General features: G+C 40.4%; 1 protein-coding gene and 1 pseudogene across 7 annotated transcripts in view; one reads left to right on the forward strand and one right to left on the reverse strand.

Annotated features, from left to right (window-relative positions):
• Window positions 1-14,779, forward strand: part of celf2 (cugbp, Elav-like family member 2) — a 225,462-nt gene that overhangs the window by 85,396 nt on the left and 125,287 nt on the right. The gene's annotated exons all lie outside the window — the stretch shown is intronic.
• On the reverse strand, window positions 4,359-4,521 carry LOC148356833 (U2 spliceosomal RNA; annotated as a pseudogene).

The following is a 14,779-nucleotide window of genomic DNA, read 5'->3' on the forward strand; positions in this document are numbered from 1 at the left end:
TTACGCGTGTCCCACTTGTGTCTCCCCGGCTCTGCTGTGATGCTTTGTGCTTGGTGCGTTCAAGTGCAATTCAACGAGTGTTGTGCATATGTATGCAACAACGTGTTCACCGCACGCACACGCGCACACAGTCAAGAGTGTAAGAAAGCATTTGCATATGAAAAATGTTTGCTGTTACATGCGAGTCCTTTTTGGATACATTTGCCGATAACTTTTCAATGCAAAGGGAAACATTCATTGTATAATAACCTATTGGTTTAAAGTAACATGCGTGGTAAAGTGTAACGCCTTTTATTGAGTACATATCTTAACTTTAACATACAGTTTCAAATCATGTGACACAACTGGCTTTGCATACCTCAAAGTTTTCTCTGCGAAGTATTTGTCATAAAGTAATTTGCATAAAACGTCTTATGGTGTTGATGGAAAGTTATGCCTTTAAAGTTAGAGTTACAGTTACATATTGTTGTTGGATGTCTTGTGGTGATGTAATGTTGTGGGAAAGTGATGCATTTTAGAAAGTCCCATCTACATATTAAAGTGACTGACTTGTTCAGGCAATTTTGTAGCATGGGTTTGGGATTTAGTACCATTTGTGGAAGTGTAACAAATCAGATTTTGTACAGAAGGTCGTCTTTGTTCATTTGCTGGGTCGTCACCATTGCACTCATGTCCAAGGTTATTTCCCGATAATAATCTTTGTCAGGACCAGAACGGAGACAGGACCCACTTGAGTTACGTTTCTCTCAGTTTTATTGGAAGAAAGGAAAGGGTTGCACCTACGATCCGGTGATCGCTGGATGCGGGAAGCAGGTCGCTCTGAACGAGGGAGTGGGACTTCCTTGGCGAGCAATGTCGGTGTCGGGAACGGAAAAAACGGGTCAGTAGCCGGGACAGAGCAAAAAAAACGTGGTCGGAATCGGAAATAAGTCGAAAGCCAGGAGAGAAAAGTAGACGTGGTCAGGATAAAAAAAAAAACAGGTCAAAGCCGGGAAACAAACAGGAGAAAAAACAGGTGGGGGTCAGGGTCGAATAAGCTTGCCTAGCCTACACTGAGGTTTGCAGACAGACTGACAAATGTGACAGAGAGAAGTGGGTTTAGATAGGGACATCGAGCCAATCAGAGTCCAAGGCAGATGGTGCCATAGGAGCGGGCACAGGTGCATCACTTTGGTAATCATGACAATCTTGATATAGCTTTATAATTAGAATTGTCTTTATGGTCAACAAAAACTAAATAGTCATGTTTATTTGTATAGCCCTTAATCACTAAAGAGTCTCAAATGGGTGCACAGACCACAGATTATTGCAAACCACAGACTATTATAACACCATCCCCTGATCTAAAACCTACATGAGGGCAAGGAGAAACTCAAAAACCTAAACATGACAAAATGAAGAAACCTTGAGAAGGAACCGCACATGAGGTAAACCACCTTTCCAAAGGGCTGCACAAACCACAGATTATTGCAAACCACAGAATGTTAATACACCATCACCTGATCTAAAACCTACACGAGGGCAAAGAAAAACTCAAAATCCTCAACATGAGGAAAATGAAGAAACCTTGAGAAGGGGGCCGCACATGAGGATGACCAGGCTGCAATGGATGTTGTAATAACAATAAATACACAGATAAAGTCAACAGGAAATATAGGTTATTCATAAGCTATAGAAGAGAAGTGTGTTTTAAGCCTAGATTTAAACATTTCAGTTTAGGTACTGTGTCACCTCTGTTATCGAATCTCTTTCGGAATTATTTTAAGCGAAACTATTCGTTTTCAGTCATTTTGTAAAATATTTTTGATTTATTTTTGCAAAAGTTAAATTCTTATTCAATTAGCAGACCTATGTTTTTCATGCAAAATATTTTTTTTTTATTGCAGACTGACTTGCTCATTTGAAGCATTATTTTCTAATTGTTGAAATAAATATTTCTTTAAATTTTACTCATGGTGTGGATGAAACCATTCTGCTTATTTTAAGGATTTTCTCCTGATATTTATTTGTTTTATATAGATTCATGATTGCATTATTTGATCCCCAAATATAAACACCTTGGGCAGCACGGCAACGCAGTGGTTAGCGCGTGTTTGGCTCAGTTCTGAGGTCATGAGATCGAACCTCCTGTGTGGAGTCTGCATGTTCTCCCCGTGCTTGCGTGTGTTTCTTCCGGGCACTCTGGTTTCCTCCCACATTCCAAAATAATGCTTGCCAGGTTAATTGGACGGTCCAAAATGTCCCGAGGTGTGAATGAGCGAGTGAATTGTCTGTCCCTGTGTGCCCTTCGACTGGCTGGCAACCAGTTCAGGGTGTCCCCTGCCCACTGCCCGAAGATAGTTAGGATGGGCTCCAGCACCCCTGCGACCGTACTGAGGATAAGCGGTGCAGATAATGGATGGATGGATGGATGGATGGATATAAACCCCTTAAGGAGAAGGACAAAGACAGTGACAAGGAAAACACAAACATGGCCAGAGAACGCTTTTCTCAGCTGCAGAGATGCTTTCTAAGGACTTACAGGGAGATACTTGAAATCAGGACCTAACACTGTACTATCTTACATAGAAACCCGTGTGGACAATGGCACGGAAATGAAAATCATCTAGCCTTCTCACAACCAAAAAACCCTTAATGATTTGAGGAGTTGGTACTCTCCTCAAACACTGTTACACCGCCTTCATTCCAGAGGACAAGACCCTTTCCTGCACGGCAGTACTGACCTACCTACATAGGCATGAAGTAGTTAGATCACATAGCTCAGGATGATGAGCAAAAGGGTGCTGGTTGAGTTGCAATGATCATGTAGCAGCCAAAACATCACATTTTAGTGGGCGCAGATGTCCTGTCCTGCACACCAATCACTCTAAAGGACCACAGATTCCTGCCATTAGGGTTGTGTGAGAGTTGAGCCTCTGGCTGGGTCTTAGTACAACTACAAGTAACTCACCACAATTGAATACAGCAGATGGGGATGCAAATTTGATGTTCAAACATTTGTTGTTCAGCTGTACAGTCAAGTCATGTTTTTTGTATAGCCCTTAATCACAGAGATTTTAATTTCCTAAAAAAATTCTCAGCTCGATTCAAGGACAATTTCTTTTTACCGAAGATTAAATTTTTCAACTCAATCGTGTATATAAATGCTTTATATCGTTACTTATAATACACAATGTCCCTTTAAATTAAATCACATCTCATTTTTATATTGCATATTATTATTATTTTCTCCTTTCCTGTAGTTAACAACGATGTCAATTAGCTGAACTTGTTGTACTGCAAGTTGTCTTACCGAATAATTATAGATCTTTAAACGCATTTGCTACGATCTTAAATGAAAACTATCAACTTCATCGTTTAGAATCATGCAAAATGTGTTTTCTAAATTTCAAATTTACCATTTTCTGTGGAAAATCTTTGTCAAAATTAGTTTCATTGGCGTACTGTTTAGGGTTTTCCCCTTTTTTTCTGAATGCTTCTCTCCCGCTCCTTAAAACTTCAACATCCATCGATGTCTTCTCTCCTTGTGTGTCTACTAAAGTTTAAGCCTATCAGCAGGTAAGCAGCCATTCTACAGCTCTTTCTTTGTATCTAAAAACAAAGTGTTTATTTACCTCAAATCCATTTTTTATTGCCCGCTTTGTGGAGTGTCAATCTAAGGCCAGCACATGTCGGTCGGTGGTTGTCTATCAACGGACTAGCACCATACCTCGAGGCGTTTTCATTAATCAGGTAAAGCTCCGCGCTCGTCTTTCACGGCCGGAACAAGCTGGCCTTCTTGCTGCGAGGGGTTGTGGGAATGATGTAGGCGGAAGGCGTGAGACGAGCCCTCACCGAGGAGGCGGACAGCTCGGCACTGACAGCTCTTAGCCCGATTTACCCGAGCGCCCTCAAACTGTTCAACCCTGTGCTAGCGCTAACTCGTGCTCCAGTGTTAGTCCATCCTTTTCATGTTTTGCACTAGTACCTTTTTAGATTTTTAGCTACTAGATTTTCCGTACCATCAAGTGCACCAGATTATAAGGCACACCCCCCAAAAACTAGTCTTTTAAAACGCATATAATTAAAACCACAACAAGGGCTAGGGTTGCACTAACATAGATAAGTACTATTTTTTTGCATTTATTGATCGCTAAGTCAAAAAATCTCACAAGTACAAACATTGGATGTAACGGGAATCAAACCCAGATCGTGACAGGGGGGGAGGGATTTTTTAAGGGGTATTGTTCTCTTTATAACTTATCCATTATCCGTTATCGGTCAGTTCATAGTATGCTACAAAGCCAAGGTGCCGGGACACTTACTCTCAGCCAAAAGGCCGAGCTAAGGTCCTAGCCCCAAAGCCTTGCTGTGATCATTGCGAATGCACCGCTCCCGGAAGTACTGCAATACCGGGCAGATGCGTGGAGTGGACAGAGCAAGCTCTTATTCCATCTCCGGATTGCAAAAATCAAATCATAATGTCGGCATATACCCCAAGCAAGCTCAATAGATGGTACACGAATGCAGAACCACAGTTGTCAAGTTCTTCAAATTTTTCAGAACACAGATCGTGACAGGGAGAGCGGGAGATCCAATTCACTAGACCAATACAAATGACACATGAAAAGGTATTAAGTTTTATGTCATCATCACACTATTTTTAGTCACGGTACTTTATAGTTGATGTTATAATTGGTCTGGACTTTAAGAAAATTATCAGTATTTAAACCTGTCTAGTGCAGAAAATGTTGGGGACCACTAAAATACAGTATTGTATTGCAGACTCTTTATGTAGCACACAAGATTCTGAACATAAAGAAGAGACAGGCATTGTGGGAAGTAATTCTGTCATCCTGAAAGAGATAAACCCATGGCTACACGTATTCAACAACGTTGGTCACTTACAATGTTTAGTTTGAGTCAAGAAAATGTGAAACTAAATTTGATCCTGATTTTCAATCACTTTCTGTGTTCTCATTACTCTGACATTTGTATCTGGTATCGTGACTAAAAATAGGGTGATAATGAGGTACGACCTATTTTATGGTTCTTTGTCTTCTATGTCGCATGTGGCCTGGTGGTTAGGATTCAGTGTGCTTACCGTCACATTTCAGGTTTATTTCCCTGTTGCTACAATTGTTATGGAATTGTGGTCATTGATACATTTTGACCAATCAATGAAGGCACACATATGATAATGCACTTGTATGCATTTGTATGTTATTCCGTATATAAAGTGCACCATATTATATATTTTTGGATGCGCCTTATAGTCCGGAAATATGGTACATTTTTCTGAGCTGACAAAAAATAGCACGTGTTTGAATTATTAACGGAGATTGATGCGCTTGCCTCAATCCTAAGGAGAATAGCACTTCATTGTGGTTGGGCATGCAGGAAGTCTCGTTCCGGTCGGCCACTTGGACAAATATTAGCCGACGTCACATTAGCGGTGAGCTCGATGAGCGGCTCAATTCCGCCAGCCTGCGCCGACGTGAAGCCGCGCTCAAGCGGAACGGCGCCACCTATGCCCCCGTTCCCTCTGGCTGTCTATCACTAGATTCCTGCTTTTTTCCTGGTTAACACTTGACCTGTGCTTGGGAGATACATTTTTTCAAAATGGACTCTGGTGTTGCACCCTGACATGTTTCTTTGAGCTTTCTCAGGCTTGTTTAGGATTTTTAAACAGGATTTTGTAATTTGAAATGACTTTCAGAGATGTCATTTTCCCAAAAGGGTTTTACTTGACCAAAAAATGAAAGATTGTATGTATGTAGTGTAGCCACACCCACTTGGGCACCCTGCCATTTAAAGCAACATACATGGTGGGAAGTCGAATAAGAGGAAGGCCCAGATATGGTTGGATGGATGAGGTGAACCGTGCCCTGGATGATGATCAATTAATTTAATGGGTGCAATAGTGTGTGCTAGGGATACATTTGAACAACATAAGATAGTTTAATATGGCCGATATCGACGCATATGATGCGAAGGGGGTAAACCAGTGCATGCTGTTGGGCCTCCCTGCTGATTGCTGGTTGCATTGCTTCATGTTCGTGTCAGGTTGGGAAGAGCGAAGGGGAATAAATGTTTGGTGAATGTGAGTGTGTTCTTCACTCTAACCACCTCCCACTAGGGGGATATGGCTTCGGTTTATAGATATATAGGTAGCAACATAGTGAACATCATTTGCAACAACATGGCACCCCAGGATAAATAAAGACTTGAAAACAAAGAATAAGAAAAAAGAATGTCAGGATAATTAGGCATTTATATTTGTAAGATAGGGCTTAGAGACTGGACTAAGTTGTAATAATGCAATGCAATGAAAAGTAGTGCGATATCATTCATTAGCATCAAGAATTCCGACATTGTCCCTAAGCGTGTTAGTCCTTGTTTTAGGGGCCTGTAGCATCTACCAGAGGGTAACAGGTCAAAGAGTTTGTGGCCCGGGTGAAAAGAGTCCTTTCTGATGACGTTGTCTCTGTAGCTGTATCGCAAGCCAGTAATGTCCTCCAGACTGGGCAGAGAGCAACCAGCAAATTTCTGGGCTGTGTTAACAAAATTACAAGAGGTGGTTGAAGCGTCAAACTCCTGATATCTTGAGGACAGTTATACCAGGTATTGGTACTCGTCCCTCCAAAGTGTTTGTGCTTGCAGAACGTTTGAACATTATCGGCCTGTTGATGGCGTATTAAAGTGTGACTTGATGTTTTCTCACTCGAACACACGCGCGCTCTTTGTGAATCGAAGCGTGTGGATAAGATGTGCTGAATTTAGTATTTATCAGCCGGCCTTGAGAAAAGCGGCATGCTTTTTAGCGAACTCGCGCACTCGTGATGCACACGCACGAGGACACACACATTCACGTCTGTGTTGTTGGTGTCCCTAGGCCTCCGGAAAATGCACAATGAAGCCTCTCTTCCTCACATATCGCCCCCCTTCCTCCCCAGGATCATCAATAGTCCGCCGCGGGGGAGAGCTTACCATTCTTGTTTTTTCTTCTACCCGTCTTGCTTTCCTCTTTTGCTCTCCCTTTTTCCATCCGAGGCCATCGGAGCGTGCTAAATGATTCCCACCGTCAAGCCTCCATCCAGTCTGAGAGCAGCTCATTACGGCATCGGAGGAGACAAATTCCGGATTAAGGCCTGGAGAGAGAGACGGGGGAAAGAGAGGAGAGGCACCAACACATCTCTTGATTTTGCATTTTATCTTGGGAGGGTGGACTAGGAACATTTTTAAGTCGGGCAGAAGATCACTTTAAAGGGACACTGTGTAATATTTGACCAGTAGATCAGTAGCAGTGTATTGTGTTGGTCAGTGGTCACCAACCTTTATGAAGCAAAGAGCCACTTTTTGTTGCTGATTGACACGAAGGTCTACCAGTTTGTACATGTTCCTAAAATGACAGCTTATTATTTTATTACTATGTTATTATGCTTTTACCAGGTTTCTATTATTAGAAGTTGAGTTAAAATAAGTTCACCCAACCAATAGAATATAATGCCAGTTAGAAATCAAAATTACCTGGAAAATCACAATAACCCATCACAGCTACTTTTCGAAAGGGGCTTCTTGGTGCCCGAAGGCACCACTTTGGAGACCTCCGGTGTAGAGTAACTGAAAACAAGTGCTACAAATCACAAATAGTAACAGAATTTCATAGACTCAAAGTTACCAAATCACACTATTTTTCTTCTTTTTTTCTTTGGCCAACTATTTGTAAGGTTTTTGGTTTTTGAAAGAACTCGTAGCAGCAGCATGGTAGAGAACCATGTCTGTTCCCTCTGGGTGAGCCTCATGTTACATAAAATACAACTCAATTTACTCGACTTACGGGTATATTAACAAATGTTTACATAATAGTAAATGTATTTTTTCTTATTATTAAAATCAATACTGTTTTAAGGAATTATTTTTTACCATTAGAAGGCGCTGAATTAACAGTGTCCCTTTAAAACCACCCCAAGATAACAATGACTCTCACAGAAAAGTGGGAAACAACTGGGCCAACAACGCTAAAGAATGGACTTGTGCCAACTATGCCACGACCCAAAAACAGGCCAGGGACCGTCAAGAGTGAAGAAGTCTGTCCAGAGTTGCGTTTTCATTGCTGCCCTAACAACCCATGCAGTAAGGGATACGTGAACCATGAACCATGATGCACAAAAAGGGATTTTTGGCTTTGTAGTCTGAAAGGTCCCTGCTTCAAGACCAGGTGGAAACAAATGTTGGCGTGGTCAGGGATGGCGCCCAAGACACACCACAGGAAATGGTGCCCCTACAACCTTAGTGATTATGGGATACAAACAACCAACCAACCAACCAAAGGGGAAAATGAGGAAATAGGTGGAGGGGTGGTGGCCGCATGACAGAAATAAATCCCCTGTTCAGAAAAGTGTCTCTATCCCTTTTTGTCACATCCCTCAGTCGAGTTGTAGGGGAAATGAGAACCATGGATTGGTTTTGCTATGTTTCCCTGCTAGTGAGACAAGGCTGTGGCTTTCGGCCTTCCTAGTCTTTCTTCCCAGTTGGCCTTCATCCCCCCTTCAAGCACGTGTGCAGACGGCTAGAAAAAGAGGGAGTTTGGAGCTCTGCCTTTCTTTTTATAGGTGTGGGAAGTTCAAGGTCAAGAGCTTGACTTTCATCTCATTTTTTTGTGTTAGAATCAATGCTTTGAAACAGGGAAGATTATGTTCTATTTTAATAATTACAACCTGGTAATAACATAGTAAAAACATATTAATAACATGTTTTAGAAATGTGCATTAAACTGGTAGCCTTTCTCGCCAATCAGTTACAGAAAAGTTGCTCTTAGCTTCAAAAAGGTTGGCAACCCCTGGTTTTAAGCAATACAATTGCACTCACCTGGATTAAAAAATACAAAACTGAAAAAGAGCACCTGTGTGTTTTTTCATAAGTCTAAATAAGATTCCTTTAATAGATGTTAAATCTAAAGGTGAAGTTCCCAAATTCAGGTTAACCCTTTCCCCCCAAAAAATTGCAGAAAAATACAGTCGTACCTCCACTTACGAATTTAATCCGTTCCGGGAGTAGATTTCTTAGACACCAGTCAGTTCCTGCTTTCCAAAATAAAGTTCTCTAACTGGTTGATTTTAAGAATTATAAGAATTATAATTGTTGATAATAGGACAAATTTCACTTTGACACGCGGTGAACTAATTCCTGGGATGAACATGACACACAGATCATTAATCTGAAAACGTTGGGGTTTCAAATCTTTATTATAAAGCTGAAGAGTCTGGTCACTTCCTGTGCATGGCTGTTCGTAGTTGGTGGAGTCAGCTAGGGGCATTGACTAGACACTAACGTAAAGGTGTAACGTTGCCAGCGCAAAAATTGCAATTTTAACAAACAAATGTTCAAACGCAGGCTGTTCCGATAGAGAACCAAACCCGTAGCTGCGCCCCTTGCCCAAAAAGTTGTCGGTAAATCCCTGTCTGGTTGTCTTCCGGCGTCTTTTAGTGCAGCCTGGCTGCTTAGTATGGAGGCGGCGGCGGCACGACGTGAGCGCACATAACCGCTCGCCTGCCTGTCAGGTGTAACCTTGACTGTGACCGGCGGCGCATGAATGCTAATCCAAAGCTGGGGGCGCCTTGTGGGACGTCTGCCATCTTTGTTTGGGTCCCTCTGCATCGGACGACATTGTGGAAATCGTTTTACATCCCGTCGAATTTTTCATCATATTCGTTTGAACATTTGATTTATTTGTCTTCTTTAAATGTTATTATTTCATGCAAAAAAAAATCAAAATAATTCACAAAAATTTTAAGTGATTATAAATACAGTGATATCTCTAAATAAAAGATTAACTCTGTCCCAAATCCTGCTCAAATCTATAATTGCTCGTATAAGAGTAAATTTTCCTGATACGAAATAATTGAAAACTAATCTGTTCCCAATAGAGGTAAAATCGGGCCTAAAAAAATCCAGCCAGATTTGAGGTACTGAGCTCAAAGCAAACCCAAATTTTCATATTTCATTTGTGAGGAGGGCTTCTCTACTGCTGGCTTAAAAAAATTATCCACCTATCATTGTTCTTACATTCTTTTTCTTCATGGAGGATACATGCGTTCCCTCATGAAGCCTGACATAACGAGTGCGTCAAGCGGACCGACAAACGCGCAGACGTGGCCTGAGCGAGAGGAGGACGAAATCTATCATGAGCATCCTCCATAAAGAAATAGAAACAAATAACAATGATGGGTGGATAATTACAAAATAGAAATTCAGTCAGAAAGAAGCCCAAAGGTAATGCTAAACATTTTAGGTCTAACTCTGGGGTGGGTTCGAGTCAGGCTCAAAATCTTACCTCCAGTTCTCTACCTCCTACGTTACATCGAAGCGTTTCGTTTCCTGGGCAAGCAGAAGAGATGCAAAAAAACATAAGACAGATGAGGTATTGCTGGTGGTGAGCCGTCTCTCGTATGCCGGGCAAAATCTTTCCTCGAAGACATACCGTATCTCGAATTTCTCTTATCTCGAGCAGCTGGAATATGTGTTTCTGTGTGCATCGGTGTGTGTGGTGCACATCACAGCATGATCGATTGCGGCATTGTTGAGCTATTATTGTGTGAACAGGGGGAGGGGGGCACACACTTTGACGGCTTTATTGGGATGCATGATGTAGTGGTGTTTCCCAAAGGAAAACCCGGAATGACCAGAAACTTACTTGATCTTTTGCCGCCGGGGGAGTTGTTCGAAGGTAGTGGTGGTGGGGTATGGGGGCAGGGGGTTGGGGGGGGTCACGTATAACTGTGATCTAATCCGCGCACTCACACACACAGACACAAACTGTATGAAAATCATCCACTTTAAAGTACATCATCTTCTCCGAGTCAGCCTATTTTTTTTCCCTTTGTTTCTGCTGAGTTGCTGCCATTGCATCTTCCCTTTCTTTAAACAGATTCGGAACTTATTATTATTTCTGCGTTATGAGCTACAAAGAAATATGTCAGCAATACAAGGCGGTGCTGTAAACCAGGGTTTAGAGTGTACCGTGGAACTTAGTCTGGTGTGCCGCATAAAATTGTTCATTTTTATCTAATTGGTGAGAACAACATTATACATATTCTCAAAGAGCGTGCTATTCTTGAGTATATGTAGTCTTCCAGCCACCAGTACTTGAACTGTAATATAATTCCATATTGAGTAGGCGCCAACTGATCACTGTTTTTACAATAACCTTGCGGGGGTAGCACAAGTAAATCATTTAGATTTCTAATATTGTTTTGGGATCACATTTAAGTTCACACTGGAACCCAACTCTCCATTATTCTGTTTCTATCTTTTTTTTTTTTCATAGGGTGAAAAATATTTAAAAATTGTCCAACATGCAAATAATAATACACGTTTTGTGCATATTTCATATTTACTAGAAAACAAGAAAATATAGTCAAAATATAATAAAAACTGGAATAAACAACAATTACAACAAAATAAGTTAGGATATTTAAACACAGAATTCGGCTTAAAATTGTCTTTTTTGTCATCCATAACACCGCACTGACCATCGTTTACAATTACATTAGACATGGAAGCCCAGGCTACACATGTAATGAAGACTTAAAAGAGAAAAAGAAGACAAAAACAATGTTAGGATAAATAGTAAAGCGTATTACAAAGTAGTGCTTGTATACTGTTAAAGTCAATTATTATTAAGACTATTTCGTGGCCATATTTACCCAAATAAAATACATATATATAGTTAAAATCGAATCATACCAAGAGCAGATTTCCTCACGTCCTCCATGTGATGTTGTTACAAGGGAAAGAGACCCCGCCCGCAACGTGAGCGTAATTTATTATACTTCAGGGAGAAAGTTCACATGAGCATTTCACAATAAAAGAATACAAGATTGATAAACATACAAGAGATGCAATTAGACTGATTATTGAAACGTTACTTCATGTGTGTGTGTGTATGAGAAACATTGTTTTTATATGTAGTAATATAAAAACAAGCTAATTACCTTGAGACAGAAATTCAAGAGATTTACATTGAAAACCTGACAATACCGGCCTAAATTGTAAGGTCAATGAAAATGTAGTGTAATGACATTTACCCGCAACACAATTCCGAATCACGTCAATAACAAAGAATAGGCGTACTCATTTTTCTAATTATAGGCTATAAATATATTTTGTTTTTACACTTTTGTGCGCGTGTTTAGGGTGGTGACGGCCCTGTGGAAGAAATTACCTCTAGGCCTGTTGTTTTTATCCATACCACTGTTATTAGTAGGTCAGTTTGTAAGAATATTGTCAAGACATCAAACTGGTCTATGGTACAGAGAATGTTTCCGACCACTGCTTTAGTGTATATTCAACAATTACAGCAATCGACAGTAACACGCCAATAATAGAAATGTAAGTGTATTTCTACATGTAACTGATTTTTTTTTCCCAAATGACTTTTGTCCTATTGCTTTCCACTGTTACAAAAAAATATGACAGATTTTGCCTGGGTGGTTTCAGGCCGACATACGGCATCACTATTCTGTGGCTTCCAAACGAGCCAGTTGGCAACATTTGCCCGAATGACCTCCTGCAGGAAGCCGAGTGCACCAGTGGAAGGGGTTAGCCTTAGGTCCTTGTTCTTCCTCCAGGCTGCTGCTCCTGTGCAATGTTTGCCTGGAAGAAGTGTCCTGGGAAGCAGAAAAACAAAACATTTTTAATCAAATCTATTGCCCACAAATTAAAAGTATTAATATTTATTAATCGGTTGTCAATGACGATTACATTTAGGATGCTACTGGTTAAAGGAGATTTACATAATTTGGAATTTACACTCTGCCGACATCTCCATTCTTGTGTCATCATTGCAGCCTAAGGCAGTGCGTTCATGCGTGTGCTGGTATGTGCATTTTTTAGATGTGCTAAATCATTTTTCTAATCTTTTGGGGGGTTTGCGTTAGGACTCAATCTTAACCAGGCTTTTCCTTACTTTCGCCATTTTCTTGCAACACTGACAAATATATTTCAAATAAAACCTGCAGTGATAAACATGAAGTCACTCTCAAGCTCTCCCCCTGCCCACATCCTTTGAACCTATTGTGTTCCGCCCCAGACAGCTCTGCTAAAAGTAAGAAAAAGCAGATAAGTTCAGTTTTAAATGAAGTACCAGGGCTATTTGAACTCAGTTAGGCATTGTTAACATACTTTGAGAGAAAATATTTAACTTTTAGGAATTGGAACTACGGACTGCACAATTTTAACCCGGGGCCCAACTTAGTCCTAACCACCAAAAAAAGGACTACTGCTCAATATAGACACTACTACATCCTAACTAACATTACTTGCACTCATCATCACACATCCCCAAAGTGATTTGATTTTATGGCCTATAAAACACATCAGTTCTAATGTTTTAAAACCTTAAATCGGGTCAGTGGAGACCCTTACACAGCACAAGGGTTAATAGAGAAAATATTTACCTTTTAACTTTTTAAAGACACCTCAAATAATGCACCCCACCCTTCGAGTTGGCATAATCTCACTGCTAATGTAAACTACATTTCGTAGCTTTCTGATGTACAAGAAAAGAAAAAACAAAAAAACAAGACTTTTATCTCATTTTTTGTGTTAGAATCAATGCTTTGAAACAGGGAAGATTATGTTCTATCTTAATAATTACAACCTGGTAATAACATTGTAAAAACATATTTATAACATGTTTTAGAAATGTGCATTAAACTGGTAGCCTTTCTCGCCAATCAGTTACAGAAAAGTTGCTCTTAGCTTCAAAAAGGTTGGCAACCCCTGGTTTTAAGCAATACAATTGCACTCACCTGGATTAAAAAATACAAAACTGAAAAAGAGCACCTGTGTGTTTTTTCATAAGTCTAAATAAGATTCCTTTAATAGATGTTAAATCTAAAGGTGAAGTTCCCGAATTCAGGTTAACCCTTTCCCCCCAAAAAACTGCAGAAAAATACAGTCGTACCTCCACTTACGAATTTAATCCCTTCCGGGAGTAGATTTGTAACCTGAAAAATTTGTAAGTCGAGGCGCCTTTTCAATGTAAAATTGTTAATCCGTTCCAAGAGATGCAAACATATGATTTTTTTTTAATAAATCATAAACAAACATCAGATCATGAAACAGGTTACAAAAAAAGATTACAATACCACACAAAAAAATGTAAAACCAGAGGCGCACAATGTAAAAAATCAATAAAGGATAATAACAAAATATTCTCTTACTTTTTAACTGGCCCCTTTGTTTACTGGTCCTCAGCAGTGTTTTTTGCATCCTGTAATTTAGGTTCTTTCCTTCCCTTAATCCAAAGAAGTAACAACCTCTCCATCTCATCGTTCACAGGCGATCTTTTCTTCGAAATGGCCTTTGGAATGAGCCCTACATTTAAGTGCTTCCTTCTGTTTAATAATCGTGGCGATCGTAGATGTATTATGGGCATCTATTTTGGCGACATCACAAATACGCATCCCTTTTTCGTGCCGTTCAATTATTTCCTGTTTTGTTGCAATGTCTTTTCTGTTTCTTTTCTCCTTGCTGCTCACTTTTCCGAATATTGTTCTTTGGGTCGTTAATGTTTCGAATCGCTAGCATATACTGTAGTAGAGTACAGTACTGTTTACAGAGCGGGAATGGGACCGGAAGTGGGCACAACCAATAAGCGATAGACACAAGAGCATGCCGGCGTTCACACATACGGAATGCCGAAAAGCAGCGCACACGCTACTGCTGTGATTATTCATATACTGGAAAAAAAATCGGACCGTGAGGTAATTTTTTTACGCTCAGTTTGCCCGTA

Source organism: Urocampus carinirostris, chromosome 11 (genome assembly GCF_059441175.1).
Source record: "Urocampus carinirostris isolate Australia breed hairy pipefish chromosome 11, RoL_Ucar_1.0, whole genome shotgun sequence".
NCBI classification, from domain to species: domain Eukaryota; kingdom Metazoa; phylum Chordata; class Actinopteri; order Syngnathiformes; family Syngnathidae; genus Urocampus; species Urocampus carinirostris.